Source organism: Elephas maximus, chromosome 12, assembly GCF_024166365.1.
Source record: "Elephas maximus indicus isolate mEleMax1 chromosome 12, mEleMax1 primary haplotype, whole genome shotgun sequence".
NCBI lineage: Eukaryota > Metazoa > Chordata > Mammalia > Proboscidea > Elephantidae > Elephas > Elephas maximus.
In genome coordinates this window covers 16,282,137-16,298,256 of record NC_064830.1, presented here as the reverse complement: position 1 = coordinate 16,298,256, position 16,120 = coordinate 16,282,137, and the positions used below count along the sequence as shown (strand labels likewise).

The following is a 16,120-nucleotide window of genomic DNA, read 5'->3' as shown; positions in this document are numbered from 1 at the left end:
GTGGGTTTTGTACATGGATTTATTGGGACTGTCTCTATGGACTGTTCTAGACAAACAATGTTCTTGACAATATAGAACAAGTGAAAGTGGGGTCAGATGAACACAGTTTTACTAAGAATTTTGGGGAGAATATTCTAACCAGACTTAACAGGTGCAATCTGGTTTTCCCAAGGAAAAAATGAAGCTGAGTGCTTAAAGTCTTCAACAAAATCAAAGCAGAGATTCAACATGTGACTTAGCTCTGTGCTAGGGGCTGGAAGATTAAATGGAAAAGACACAAGGAGCCTTGGAACGTACTCACAGAAATGGCCTGGATTAAGAACCCTGTTCCATTCCACGGTGGGGTGAGGTCACAGCTGAATTTCTGTGTATCCTTCAAATTATGGAACACCCATCCACAAATAAAGAAACCTTTTAGGTTATAAGCAAACTGAGTTTTATTGACTTACTGAAGCCAAGGAGAGAATTACATAGACAATCCTGAAATGTTTTCTCATTAGAGGAAGTAAGAGCAAAGTTTTTATAGCTTCTGGATTGGGCTGTGAAGTCATTAGGTAGGGTATCAGGAGGGGAAGTCTGGATTGGTTGATCTCCTGAAGTAAGAGCGTGGAAGTGAGTCAAGGTTCTGAGAGAAGGAAGTGTTGTATAATCAAGACATTACGCCATTGAAATTGCATAACTAGTAGGAAAGGGGGTTGTTCCAGTTCTCAATTATTAAAACAAACCTTACCAAGTTCCCCAAAGCACAGTCCCTCTTCCATGGTTCCACATAGCAGCTCTGTATCAGAAGCCTTCTAGACAGACGTGTTGTACTTTATGAATATCGACATTCTCTTGTAGTGCCTAACCCAGTGATGGGGCAAAACAGAAACTCAATGAATATTTACACTAGACTGATTTTGGCCTCTCACTGACCAGGCTCCCCCTGGAATTAGGTTAGTGTTGGTTGAGTCTGTATTTTGCCTTTTTTCCCCATCTGACTATTCCCTAAGGAGTTCTCATCCACCTGACTGCCTTGCTTGTGGCTGGTTAAGTGGTAGAGACCCTGTTGTTTCTGCTCCCATTGCTTCCACTTCCCTTGTGTGCAGGCAATGCGGTGCCTCCCCAGCTGTTGCCACACATGCTTCAATTCCCACCAGTCACAGTGTAACTTTTTCCCCCAACTGCTACTGATTTTCACCACAGGAAGATACACAATTGCTTCAGTAAAGTCATTACTGTAATTTGCAGTCAGATCACCCATTTTTCAACACAGGTGCATTTAATGAATTAGAGCCACATGCTTTAAAAATGAATCAGCTCTGCCTTTTGACCTAAAACGAACAAACCATGCTTCAAGTCAAGGCAGCAAGGCTCTGACCTGTTAATGACTACAATGGCTTGACTTCCTTTGGGGATATCAGAAACTTTGGCTGGTGGAGATGACAAATCAGGCATGAGGATAGGCTGCAATTATGACTCAGTCATAATGTCACCCTCAAAAGGTTATTCAATCTGATACAGTGAATCCAAAGCGTGACATGTGGTCCCAATAGTCATTGGGATTCAAAGGAAACCAGATAATCAGTGGAGAGTCAGTCAAAGGAGTCCAGACAAGTGGCACCTGAAGTATCTTTAGCATCTAACACAGAACCTAACAAATAGTAGGCAGGCAGAAAATATTTGTGGATCAGTGGAAGTCAAGAAGACCTCAGCCATCTAGGGAAAAGATTGACAACATATAAGGAGGGCCTCAAGGACACAGTGATCAGGGCAAGTACTGGAGTGTTAATGCTGTTATCCACTCAGTTAGGACTGGCTAAGGACAAGGGGTGACTGAGCCCCCAGGAAGAAAATATCATCGATTACAGATTACCTGGGCTAAGAAAGGGAAGAATTCCGTCTATCCTTAACATAGCCCAACTAAGATGTAACAGAAATGTCACTGCTCCAGCTTAAGCGTCTTCTTTTTCAGACTTGACACACTAAGCACAATTATAAAAGCTTCCCCATCAAAAAATACCCTATGAGTTGTCCACACTTCATCTTTGAACTTGCAGTTGTCTTAGGAGGTTGTGTGTATGAGGAGGTATTCTCACAGGTTTTGGATAGGAACTGAGCAAAGACTTGCAGCAGTTGGGTGTGACTTTAGTGAGCAATCAGAGTTCATGGTTGCTGTCTCAGGAAAGTCTCCTCCAGGGCCCTAGGGAAGACTCTGGGCACAGGCATTGGAGTCAGGAATGGGGAGGTTCTGGACCTGGTAAGACTTTGTGCTGTCAGGAGGCAAAGCTTCAACTCCCATAAGGCTCTTGAACACTCAGACATGAGTTCCAATTACCAGCTCTCCTAGAAAAGTGGGATCCCTCCCTTCTGGCACAAGCTCTTCAAGAACAGCCTGAGGCTTCTGGAGCTCCTTTTTTCCCCATTATTCTTACTTCTGTCCCCCAGCTTTCCTATCCCTCTTTTTATTCCTCTGGTTTCTGCCCCACATCCTCTTCGTTTTACCTCCCCCCTAAGCTGTCTATCCTCCTTTGCTCTTTCACAATTTACCTTGTTGGCACGTTAAACCCAATTCTAATCATTACCACCATAAACATAGTCCCTCTTCTTCTAAGGCAGAGAAGGTTTAATCTTCCAATAACCCCTGGAGATAAGGCAGAATATTTTCAATGCATATTTCTAATCAACACATGAATGAAAGGAAAATCAAAAGGGCCATTTTCAAGTTATATACTGTCTTCTACTGGAGCTCTGGAGCCTTGGTGGCACAGCGGTTAAGAGCTCAGGCTGCTAACCAAAAGGTCGGCAGTTCGAATCCACCAGCCACTCCTTGGAAACCCTATGGAGCAGTTCTGCTCTGTCCTACAGAGTCGCTGTGAATGGGAATCAACTCGACAATGGGTTTGGATTTTTTGGTTTTTGTTGGCTTACAACTCTACTAGAGAGGGCTGTCATCTTTAGAGTTTACAATCTAGCAGAGGGAACAGCAGCAGAAAACTTTATGACTCTATAGAATTATGGTGCTAGATCTGATGTAGAAGACTGTCGTATTGAATGAGATTGGGAAAAGAGGAAATGATTATGGATGTTTTTGTGAAAGAGTAGAATATGAACTAAGCTTTGAGATTAGAAACATTTTGGTTAGAAGAGAGGGAGGATAAGGAGATTAAAGCCAAAAAGAGAATAACAGAAGAATTTGCTTCTTACGAGGGACAAAGGAGCACTTTGCCTTATTAAAATGGAGCTGCAGGTTGGAAAACTTAGAGGCTGATCATTTACGTGGTCAAGGAATTATATATGATTTTGAGAAAAGTTTAGATTTGGCACAAAGTAAATATATAGTCAGTAAGTGTTTGGGGGAAACCCCGGTGGTGAACTGGTTAAGTGCTGTGGCTGCTAACCAAAAGGTTGGCAGATCAAATCCATCAGCTGATCCTTGGGAGCTCTATGGGGCAGTTCTACCCTGTCCTATAGGGCAGCTGTGAGTCAGAATCAACTCGACAGCAACAGATTTTTGGTTTAAGTGTTTTGGAGCTGAACTGAGGGGAAGGACTGGTGTTGGGAAGAGGAGCCAGCCAGGATGCCATTGCAATAATCCTTGTGTAAAAGCTTGGATAGTGTCTAACAGGATCTTTAAAGGATGTCTACATAAAATTATTATTTTACATAAAATGGAGTATTAGTAACGTATAACCGTGGATCCTGCAGAGCAGTATTTCTTAAAACTTTAATACCGTTGGATTACTTTTCCAAACCAAAGCTTATTCAGAAGCTCCCTCTCCATAAAGCAGATGAAAAGCAGAGTATCTCTGTTCTGGTGAAGTAGAGTTAGAGGTCAAGCCCATGCCCACTTCCTGCCTGACCTCCGCTCAGTGACCCCTAAGTCATTGCCCAAGTGTATCCTCAGGGATCCATAAACCCACCAAGGTCTGTAGGATAATACATTGTTAAAGCATTCTATTCAGATGATCAAACAAGGAAATATTGAAAGAATGGCTACTAACGACCACACACAACAATATTAACTGGGATATCTTGTTGGAACATAAGGGATTTGGGGAAAGAAAGGCATCGGTGATGAGAAAATGAAGAACTTGTTGTAGGTATATTCCTGTGAACACTGAGCTAGATAATTAGCATGGAAATTGTAGACACACAGAGCAGCAAAACGAATTCAAGGAAAGGCATTTGATGAGTAAATGAGGGACGAATTAGGCTAAAAGTACAGAGGAAGCTCAAACAGCCTCTCAACCTGGATTGCTGAAACAACATTCTAAATGACCTTTCTGATCTACTCTTGCCTTCCTCCTATTTATTCTTCAGACTATAACAAAGGGAAGATTTAACATGCACATCTAATTAGGTTATTTTCATATTTAAAAACCTTAAAATGTTTTCTATGGCTTTTAAGATAAAGGTCAAATGTTTAACATGGCTTGGAAGGCCTTCTGCAATTGAACTAACCAAAAACCCAATCCACTGCTGTTGAGTCGATTCCAACTCATAGTGACCCCACAGGGCTTCCAAGGCCGTAAATCTCTATGGAAGCTGACTGCCACAACTTCCTTCCACCGAGCTGCTGGTAATTTCAAGCCACCGACCTTTCAGTGAGCAGTCCATTGCTTTAACCACTGTGCCACCAGGGCAATTGAACGCATACCTGAATAATTCACCTGGCGCTCCTCTCTCTCCCTCTCTCTCTGTCTCTCTCACATACACACACACACACACACACACACACACACACACATTTACGGGCCCACTCTAGATTCTCTATGGCTTTCTTTCTGTCTCTTTATTACTACAGAGCCTTTTGCACAACTTGATCCTTCCATCCAAAGCATCTCTATGCTTGTTCCACCTACTAATTCCTACTCATCCTTCAGGTCCCAATTTTATTGTTATATCTCCAGTGAGACCTTCTATGAACCCCAGACCAAGTTATAGTCTCCTGTCATTTGTTCCCATAGAACTTCATGCTTCCCTTTCTAACTTTTGCCAATTCGTAAATGCATAGTGCCCTTTTCCTGCTAAATTGAAGTGCCACAGGTACAAAGATCATGTTTGACTTTATCACCACCTGAATCCCAGGTTTCCAGCTCAGTGCCTTGTACATAGCAATCACTCAATGACTTTGCAAAAGATGGGAAAAAGGAAGGAAGAAAAGGAGGAAGAAGGGAAGGAAGGAGGAAGGGAGGGAGGAAGAGTAAATGATATTTCAAAGGAGCTACTCTCACTATAGGGCTGTAACCATGGTAGGAAAAGTGGGGAGAACAACTGATTACTTTCATTTAATGAACACGCATTTTCTGGAGTTAATAATGCATTAAATATTCTCTGCAAAGTAAAATAACTTTGAGTGTTAGTGATACGACAACTAGGTTTAAGCTTGGTTGCATGGATTAAGTCTGGTAACAGAAAACTCAAGAAAAGAGTGGCTTATGTCCACAAGATTTAATTCTCTCATGAAAAAAAAGCCTGGGCAGATCAGGGCTGACCTGGTGGTTCCTCAAAACCTTCAAGAGTTCAGGTGCTCCAGACCACTGCTCTGCCATTGATAAGGTGTATTCCTCATGCTCATGGCCCAAGCAGCACATTTACATAATGGATACAGGGCAGAAGAAAGAAAGAAGGGCTTGCTCTCTCCATTTTAGGGCATATAATCAAAGTCACACAGAACACACACTTATATCTCATCAGAGTGGGGCGAGAGTATGCTACTGGCTGCTGACTAAATGTTGGCAGTTCAAACCCACCCAGCTGTACCATGGAAGAAAAGACCTGGTGATCTGCTTCCATAAAGATTACAGCCAACAAAACCCTATAGAGCAGTTCTACTCTGTAACACATGGGGTCACTACTAGTCATTCGACTGCAATTAACAAGTCAGAGTTTAGTGACACGGCCAAACTGAACTGAAAGAGAGGCTGGGAAATACAGTGTTTTAGCTAACACATAATAAATTCAGGAGTTCTGTTACTGTGGAATGGGGAAAGAATAGATACTATATAGTCACTCAGTGATTTTCTGCCAAAGTAACTAGTTCCTATACCAACAACTTTGTGATTCTTCTTTGCAAGTCTAGAATAAAGGCAGAATTCTAGAGTCTTAAAACTGACATCACTCTAATTGCTATGCTACAAGGAGCAAAACAAAGCAAAAAATAAAAACGAAAAGAGCACACTAAACAACAGAATGGTGAATAAAAACTTGACATACCGAATCGTACAAAAATAGGAAATGTTTTCCTTCAGAACCTACACTCACCCACAAACACACCTCCTTCAAATTTAGGAGCATTTAAACAAAAACAAAGTAGTGCTTTGCTGAGATTTTTAAGTCAACATGCAGTGTGCCAGCATTCCAAAGAAGGAGAAGGGGTTTGATAAATGGCATTGCACGGTCAATTCAAAACATCATGATCAACTGTGAATCCAAAATCCTGTCATACTGGTGAAGAATTCCTATTAAAGTATTGTCTGGGAGGGAAGGAAACAGCCTACTGAGGAGCCAAGTGGTGTTATTTGGTTCTTGCAGCTCCTCTCTAAAGCTGGACTGACAGCTGGACTGATTGAGTTCTATCATAGCTTAATGGGAATGGATGACAAAGTGCAGGCAACCGGAGTGTCATATGTGCGGTATTGCTGAGGCCAGAGGTCTGGGAGATGAAGTGTGATGGGGCCATCTGTCACCTGAGGCAAAGATGTTCTCCAACCTGAGGCTCTGCAAGGCACCCAGGTCTCTACCTGATGTTAGACAGCCTGTTTCTTTATTTAAAAGAAAAACAACTAGGGCTGGGTGCCAGGGAGGAGGCATTGGCTCCCCACCATCAACAGCAGGAAGGCTCATTAGCTTAATCTTCAAGCACTTGCAATTGAAAACAAGGCAACTCCAGAGAGAATAGCTAGTGAAGGCCATGGTTCACCTCCTTCAGCGCAGCAGGATTCAGGAAAGCCAATCAGAAGGCCTTATGTGGCCCTTCTAGACATTTCTTCTTCTCACATCTATTCAAATCAAACACTTTGGACTTTACTCAGGTTCCCCACCCCTTTGAATTAGCCATGGTGACCCCTCTCCTCGCTCTGAGCTCTTTTAAGCAAAGGTTCCTTAGTGGTCGTTTTAGAGTTAAAGCATCCTGCCTTTTACTGCTTTAAGGATTTTATGTGCATATTCCAAGTACATTATTCAAGCTGAAGCATGTTTATAGTTATTTGTAAAGCCCACAGAACTAGCATGTATTTGGCATGTAGCAGGGGTTTGCCTCAGAAAATGTCTGAGAGGCTCACTGAACCAATATATTTTATAACCACCTTCTGCAATCCAAGCCCACAGAAACTCTTTGGAAGCAGACCTCCAGCAAGACAGGTGAGAATTTGCCGTCAGCCATAGCTTTGGTTAAGGGCAAGAAAGCTCTGAATCAGGGCTCCTGAAGCCCCACCCAAGAGCCTTTCTCAAACTTGAGATTGGCCCAGTGCAGGAACTTGCTTAAGACTAAATTAGGAATAAGGAGTGCCCAACCCGGAATCCATGTTCATTTACTAGCACATTCACGCAATTCCTTCAGTGCTCCAGAACCAGCCTCATCAGCGGATGACCCTGAATCAATTTAACCAGCAACGTTGGATCTTGGCTTCTGATTCCATCATGACGGTGAAACTATGGTTCACTTGAAGCCCACGCAGCCTTATTCTCAGCAGCTCTGATACAGCATCTAAATTCAACCCAAAGTCTTCTTTCCTCCAAAGCCTATACTTCTGGTGAGAAATGAGGTCACTTTCTTACGCATGATTTTCAGTAGACCTAACCAGTTGTCATGGAATCTACTACGATTCATGCCGGCCCCATGTGTGTCAAAGTAGAACTCTGTTTTCAATGGCTGATATTTTGAAAGTAGATTTCCAGGCCTTTCTTCCGAGGCATCTCTGGGTGGACTCTACCCCCCAACCTTTCAGTTGGCAGCCAAGCACTTAACCATTTGCACCAGCCAGGGACTCCTCAGCAGACTCAGATCTCACAATTAGCATAAGAAGGTTCAGTAGCAAAAACTAGGGAAAAGAAATAGGGGAAAGGGTACTTGCTACCAGATTGCACTGAAAAACATTGCCATAAACAATTCAGTAGCCCCACAAGATTTCAGTGGAATGCTTCCTTGCTGTCGGTTTGTACAGCTTGGTGTCCTGATTGTCTGTCTGAACCCACATGGCCATGTTGAAGCTAAACATCAAACTGGCACAAGTGTGTGTTTCTTTTCAGGGCAACTGTATTGCTTGGGTGTACAGGGCGATTAGTGGTTGCCCCTGGCTGGCCAACACCCTTCCACCTTTCCAAAAGAAGATTCTGTAGAGACCGCTGGGCAGGCAGTGTTTAATAATGGACATACAAGACACTGAGCTTGAATGCGCCAGTGCCTCGGCCCACGAAGGACCGTCTGCCCTGTCGCTTCCTGGCACTTCACCATCACTGTTCAAGACCATTTTGAGCAAATGGGTGGCAAGGGTGGGAGGGCAGTGTGTTCAGATTTGCTGCCTGGGCTTCCCCAGCTCTCAGCAAATGACATGGCTGATGCCATGCAGGGATAGATGTGAAACTGAGGAAATTGCCTGAAATCAAGCAGTGACGAAGCTTAGACTGCAAAGTCAATGCTTAGCTGTTAATTTGGGTTTTTTTCTATACTTAACAGTGGGAGCAGTTTTCTTTTTTTTTTTTTAATACATTCTAATTGGGGAAGGGGAGTGGGAGGAAAGGATGCTATAGGATCAAATTAATGACAATTAAATTCCCTAAATTCCCTTGAACAACGAGAACATTTTGAGAGAGTAAAAGACTGTCATGTGGCAGAGGGTGAAGGCTATTTCTCCCCAGAAGTCAACACAAGGGCTTGCAGATATCTTATGAAACATTCCTTCATAAAATAAAAATTGACTTCCCCAAAGTGAACTTTTCCTGGGTTAAAAGAAGCAGCACTCTGTGGTAGTGAGTTTCATGACGCTATCTGACAGGGGTGCTAAAAGAAGTCGGTTTAATATCTGTAAAAGGCTGCGAATTCTCAAATTTCTTCCTCTACTGGTCTATATGATTGTATCAATAGGTAGAAATTGAATGAAAATAGGCCTCGAGAACACAAGGTATGGTGCACTGGGATGGTGTTTGGAACACAAGTCTATCAGCTCAGTGATATTGTTAATGATAAATAAGAAAGAAACCTTAAAAAAAAAAATCCTTTTCAGTCAAGTCAATTCCACTCAAAGCAATGCTATAGGACAGAGTAGGACTGCTTCACAGGGTTCCCCAGGCTGTAATCTTTAAGACGCAGACTGCCACATCTTTATCCCATGGGTTCAAACTGCCAATTTTTCAGTTAGCAGCTGAGTTCTTAACCACTGCACCACCAGGGCTCCTCTAACACACAAACACACAAAAGAAAAAAAAAAAAAAGAACGGCACTTATTCAGGACATATTGCTGTCACCCATTATGCTAAGCATTTTAAATGCTATATCACATTCTCCTAAGACCTGTGGCTCATACTTACATTTTTTTAAGGTTGCACAACTACTAAGTAGAGGAGATTTGACCTCAAGTTGTCTAAACTCCAATAACCTGCACCCTTGTGATACCACTCTATGTCTCAACGAAAGCATCTCTTAACCACAGACTGAAGCATCTTGACTAGATTCCTTTGTTCTATAACTTATCTGACATAGCAGCAGCCAGAAGCTGCCTTCTCAAGCAAAAAGTTTTATTGGGTATCTAGGATTTTTTTTTAGGATTAGCAAAAACCTGGTCTAGAAGTGAGAGGTATGTAAAATACATAAGGCATCGTCCTTTGCCTCAAAGGAATTTATAAATATGATGGGAACTTCAGGGAGCACCTGTCATGTGCTAAACACTGGGCTGGGAACTTATTTGTAATGAGGTTCACTCTTCATAATACGCAATGAGTTAGATCTTATTATCCTTTTTTGGTACGAAAGAAACTGAGACTCTAAACATTGACATAAATTTTATACCAAAACTCCTTGTTGTTGAGTTGATTCCAACTCCTAGTGACCCTATAGGACAGAGGAGGACTGCCCCATAGGGTTTCCAAGGAGCAGCTAGTGGATTCAAACTGCTGGCATTTTGGTTAGCAGCGAAGCTCTTAACCACTGTGCCATTAGGGCTCCGAATAAAGAGTGGAGCATTTAGGTCTCCAGCTGGTGTCTACATTTCACCCTACCTTACATGCACAAGTAAATCGAGAGAGGGAAAGAAGATGGGAGTGGGGAAGGACTGGGAACTCAAGAGAGTCCTGAGGGGGAACACATCCAATCTTTATTATTATTACCAGAGTGGAGTCCTGGTGTTGATGGGTAGAAGAGTCACTTCTAAGCCAGAACTCCGTTTCCTCTTTGCTCTCTGAGAGTCTGACTCCAGTAGGGCAGCTGGACGGAGGGACAGGAAGTATGGGAGCAGCCTGCTTCTTCTCAACTAACAAAGGAGAGCGGTAGCAGCTAACACAGGTGCTAGCTTAGACCTAGATATGATTCTCTATCCCACATTTTATTCATGATCCTCTAAGATCTAGTTCAGTGTTTTGAGCCTCAGTTCCCTCATATATCTAAAATGGATAATAATCAGGGACGGATTAATCAGTAAGCAAGGTACCCCACAGGCTTAATTGTGTTTACTTACTGATCTGTAGTGCACAATTTCACATGGGTTTTATAATGTTACATGAGATTGTGCACTTCAGATTAGTAAGTAAGCACAAGTAGGCTTGTGGGTACCTTGCTTATTGGGTAATCCATCCCTGATAATAATATCTGCACCATGTTGTGTTATGAGGATTGAAGAAGATTACAGGTAAGATTACAAAACTCACAATTCTTCTTCCGAGAAAAGTGGTCACAGTTGGCCAGCTGTTTGCAAACAGGAAGCCCCCCGCTCCCTGGCTACCATCAGTCCATACATCCTCCTGAAGAATGATGGCCATACTCCTCGTTCTGAATGAACTCACTCACAGCCAGTTGGCTTGCCTCTTTCCTGTGCTTAAAAACCCAACCGTATTTGCCAGGAATCACTTAAATGTGTTATTTAAGGAGCAAATATAGCATGGTCTGCCTTCTAGTGATTTAGTACTGTTGGATAGAATCTGAGATGGGCTCGTATCTGCTCATATTTGCATTCTTATGCTGTAATTTGGAACACCTGGTGGAGTAGTGGTTAAGTGCTACGGCTGGAAACCAAAGGGTTGGCAGTTCGAATCCACCAGGAGCTCCTTGGAAACCCTATGGGGCAGTTCTACTCTGTCCTACGGTGTCACTATGAGTGGGAAGTGACTCGATGGCACTGGGTTTGTTTGTGTTTTTTTGTTTGTTTGTTTGTTTATGCTGTAATTTACAAAGAGCTTTCCTAGTTATAACCTCATAAAATTGCACAACACGCAAGGAAATAGGAAGAACAACTACTGTCCCAATTAACAGTGGAGGCAATAGAGTGTCAGTGTTTAAGTGACTTGCTTAGTCAAAACCACAGCAAGAGTTTGTATCCAGTTTTTCTGACTTAAGAGGGCCTTTCACATGTCCTCATACCAAATGCCAGGTTACAAAGCTTTATGCTGGAATATACAAATCTGGGTTGTATTTTTTTTTTTTCCTTTCTATTGCATTAGATTTTTTTTCAGCTTCACGTTATTATTCTGTTTTAGCTCCCCTCAATTTAGGTTATGAAGGTCTTTTAAGAAGGACGAGAAGGTACAAAATAGGTTCAGTCCTTTCTCCGAGTTATGGGCTGTCCTTTAGTTTGCCTTCCTTTGTTGATCGGAGTTGGCATTAACATGCTTCTGATGCCTAGTGTATTGAACCTCCCAGCCACACATCAGCTTACCCTCAAGCCTTCCACCACCTTGGCTGATAATTGAATCTCTCTCCTCTTTGTCTTCCCCTGTCTCATCACCCTCCTTGTTAACGGACTTCAAACGTGTTGAATCATCTTCTTTGTCTTTGCCATTAGGCACAGCGCTGTCTCCTGAATCAGCATCAGTGTCTCTCTTCAGCAAGATGTAGCTTTAGACTGACCCTTGTACACAGATGTCTTCACAGAGTTGTTTGCAAAGGGAACTTCAAGCTAAAGGTCAATGTTGTAGATCCCCGTGGTTAAGGGACTTCTTTCCATTGTGGGATGGTGATCATGACAGTGACAAGATCGCACTGTGCCTCTTGCCCTTATTCCTTTTCAAGCTTTCTTTACTCCAAGGACAAGCTTGTTCCTTTAAACTAGGTTGGGCCCTAGACCTGGCGTTTTATTTATTACACCCTCAGTTTGCATGTATGGGTCTACAGTGACTCATCAGCCTGGCCTCTGAATATATGTGTGAGTACGTCAATGTGTGTATGAGTGAGATGTGTCAGGCTAAAATTAAGATCCCTTTGTAGGCAAGGCCAGGGATTCACATGCACAAATAGAATTTTAGGACTCAGATCCCTTCCCCGCAAGGACTTTTTCATTGGGAATCTGGGCCAAGGCACACCGATCACTAAAAATTGTTGTCAGTTGCCATCCAGTTGCCATCCATCTCATCTTCCTAGGCACCTCTGGGTGGGTTCCAACTGCCAACATCTCTGCTAGTAGTCAAGAGCTTAACTGCTCACACCACCCAGGGACTCCAGATAAAAATAGAAGGGGCTTTACATTCATTTAGTCATTAAATTAATACATAGGATGGAATCCATAGATATATGCAAGATTGTGGATGGAGCTAGCCAAAAAGTTTTTGTTTTTTGTTAAAGCAGTATTAAAATAAAACGCTTAGCCATCCTAGGACTTGTAAAGACACCTGTCTCCATGTGGGGCATCTTCATGCCTTTCTTTACTTTGATTCTCCTGCCCTCCCCATCACAATATCTTCATGAGGTAAATCTCATATCTGCATAGTGTTTATCACCAAGAATGGTGCATGGTAAGTACTCGTTAATGGTAATTGTGTACTATTATTAGATATTTAAATATCAAATACAAATTTCTTAATTATCTCTACATGTAGTTATCTCTACAGTCCCTCAGACAGACCAATAGCTTCTCCAGGGAGTTTATCTCAGATTTTCCAGTATACCACAGTGTGTGGCGTACACCGGTATTCAATGAACAGGTATAGACTGGCAGGAAGAAAACTGGACAGGAAAATATCTGGGAAGAGTTTTGCAACTGAAACATTATGGAGACGATCCCTCTATTATCATGGGATGTGAATAATTCACCTTGGATCTGAACAACGGGGTCACGTTGCTGGCTCTCCCTGGTACTAGCGCCACAACATTGGAAAAGATACCTAACTTTTTTGAGCCACTTTTCTCCTTTGTCAACAAAGGTTACAAAATCAACCAAACAATTTTGTATTGAGTTTGAATGTGTTAGGGGGTGGAGGAGATGACTCTGTTTATTAAAAGGCCCTTCACGGTATCTGACATAGATGTCCAGTAATACTTGAATTAACTGAATCTGAACTGCTTGCCTCTTGACCTTTAGTCACACAGTAATTACGCATTTATACTAAATCAAGATGGAAAAGGATGAATTACAGAGAGGCTTCTACCCTATGAAAGATATAGCTTGAAGGGAGAGCATGCTCTGAATGGGTAAAAGAGCTTGGCACATAAGAACCAAGATATGTTCCCTGTGGCTGGAACACTAAAGGTAAGAGAACAGTCGTGAGGAAGCGGGGTTGGCCATACCGTGCATGGCCTTGTCTGCTGTGGGAAGGAACTTGGAATCTAAAGAGATATGGAGCTAGTAAAGTATTAATAAAACTTACATTTAATAATAAAAAAAAGAGGAAACATAGAAAGAGACTCCATTGTCCTCGTCTATAAAATGGATCCAATATTGGTCACTCTCCACAGGGTTGTTTTGATGACTGAGTGAGATAACCCAAATAGTGCAGCAGGAACAGTGCCTACCTGTGGTGAATGCCAAATTCATGAGAGCCTTTTGTGTGCCAAGACCTTAAAACACTTACCTTATTTAATCCTCTTGGCTTTATGAAGAAGGAAGAATTTTTCAGTCCCTCGCTGCAAATCGGAAAACTGAAAATCAGAGAGGTTAAGGACATTATACTTTATTACAATTATGCATATATAAGCCTTGTTGCCAAAATTAAACTATTGACTCCCTAAGAGGGGCAAAAAAAAAAAGAAACATGTTTTTCATGTCTGTGTCCTTCCTACCACCCTCTATAGTGACAAACACCTAGAAGTTACATCATTTATTCAATCAGTCAGATTGAATAATAAGTAAAAATTAAATAACAGCAGCCACAATGAATATTTAATGATCCCTTAGTATGTTTCAGCCTCTGTCCCTGTTAGCTGTCATGGAGCTGGATCCAATTAATGGGGACACCATGCACAGTAGACCAAAAGGGGGTTGCTACACATGAGATGCATTGGCCAGGAATCCAGCCCAGGTTTCCCACATGGAGGTGGAGAATTCTACAACTGCATCACCACTGCCTTGTATCTTTAGAGAGATCAAAATCTAGTACTTAAATGATTTATATATTAGTTATCCCTTCTTTAGGATGCAGGTTTAAAGAGTTTTCAACCTTTCCTAAATGCAAATATATATAGCTGTTGTTGTTGTTAGGCGCCTTCAAGTCAATTTTCAACTCCTAGTGACCCCATGTGACAGAGTAGAACAACCCCACAGGGTTTTCTAGGCTGTGATCTTCATAAGAGCAGATTCACCAGGTCTGTCTCCCATGGAGCCGATGGGTAGGTTTGAATGGCCAACCTTTCAGTTAGCAGCCGAGTGCTTAACTGTTGTGTCACTAGAACTCATATATATATATATATATATATATATATATATATATATATATATATGTTGTTGTTATTAGGAACCTCTGGTGGCATAGTGGTTAAGAGCTACAGCTGCTCACCAAAACGGCAGCAGTTCAAATTCACCAGGTGCTCCCTGGAAACTCTATGGGGCAGTTCTACTTTGTCCTGTCAGGTCGCTATGAGTCAGAATCGACTGGATAGCAACAGCTTTTGTTGTTATTAGGTACCCTCAGGTTGGCTCTGACTCATAACGACCCTTTGTACAACAGCACAAAACACTGCCAGTCCTGCGGTATCCTCTCATCTATGGTAATTACCTAGTAACTACCGTCAAACTAGCACATAGTAGGCATTTAAGTGTTGGCTTTCCTTTTACCTTCTGTATTTGAGAAGATACTAAAATAAAACCAACCACACACACACACACACGAAAATTACAATACCTTGATTCCATCTTAGAAGTCACATGTAAATGTGTTTTCTTTACAGGAAAGTCATTTGTTTATATACTGAGACCTATTAAAGATAGCCTTATCTAGTATTTTGAGTTCATTTTCTTTGGGCAGTAAAACGCACTAAGGTTATTGGCTTTGAGGGTAAATAAAAACCAGTTCTGCTGCCCTTCTCTGCTTTTTAAGGCCACAAAGAAATATGTTCAAGAGCTTATTTTATCCTAAGCTCCTTCCAACAGCTTTCCCACAGCAGAAGGGGCGTGTTAGTCAAGGGAACCTGACTTTTTTATCAGCAGTTATTCTCCCATGCACTGCTCTGGCCTGCGTTTGCATTTCTCTAAGTAAGTGTCCACTGGAGCAGGTGCACTTGTCAAGAGTAATGACAACCAGTGTCAGATGCAGCGAGCACACACTGATGCCAGGGCTGTTGTAAACATTCCTTACTTAAAAAATGAAAACCCAAAGTTTTCAGCTTGGAGGTTTACTTATATTTCAACGTTAACTCTCTTAAATGAGCCCTGGCGGCACAGTGGTTAAAGTGCTCAGCTGCTAACCTTGAGGTCAGAGGTTCGAACTCCCCAGCCCCTCTGTTGAAGAAAGATATGGCAGTCTGCTTTCATAAAGATTACACACAGCCTTGAAAACTTTGTAGGGCAGCTCTACTCTGTCCTATAAGGTCGTTAGGAGTATGACTTGGAATCCACTGGATGACAATGGGTTTGATTTTTTTTTTTTTAATTCTCCTAAAGCTATAGCCTCTTCTTTTAGTTAAAATTAATAGATTTGTAAATCCTATTTTTCAGAAACTGCTCACCATCTTACCTGGGTGATGACTAGGCTCTCCCATAATACATTAAAGAATTTCGGAAGA

At 42.0% G+C, this 16,120-nt stretch overlaps 1 long non-coding RNA gene across 1 annotated transcript in view; it reads right to left on the bottom strand.

Moving 5' to 3' along the window:
- The window catches only part of LOC126087405 (uncharacterized), a 66,560-nt gene extending 66,102 nt beyond the window's left edge, over positions 1-458 (bottom strand). The window contains exon 1 of the long non-coding RNA XR_007519755.1: positions 302-458. This is a non-coding gene — a long non-coding RNA (uncharacterized LOC126087405). The remainder of the gene's footprint in view (positions 1-301) is intronic.
- Between the last annotated feature and the right edge of the window lie 15,662 nt (positions 459-16,120).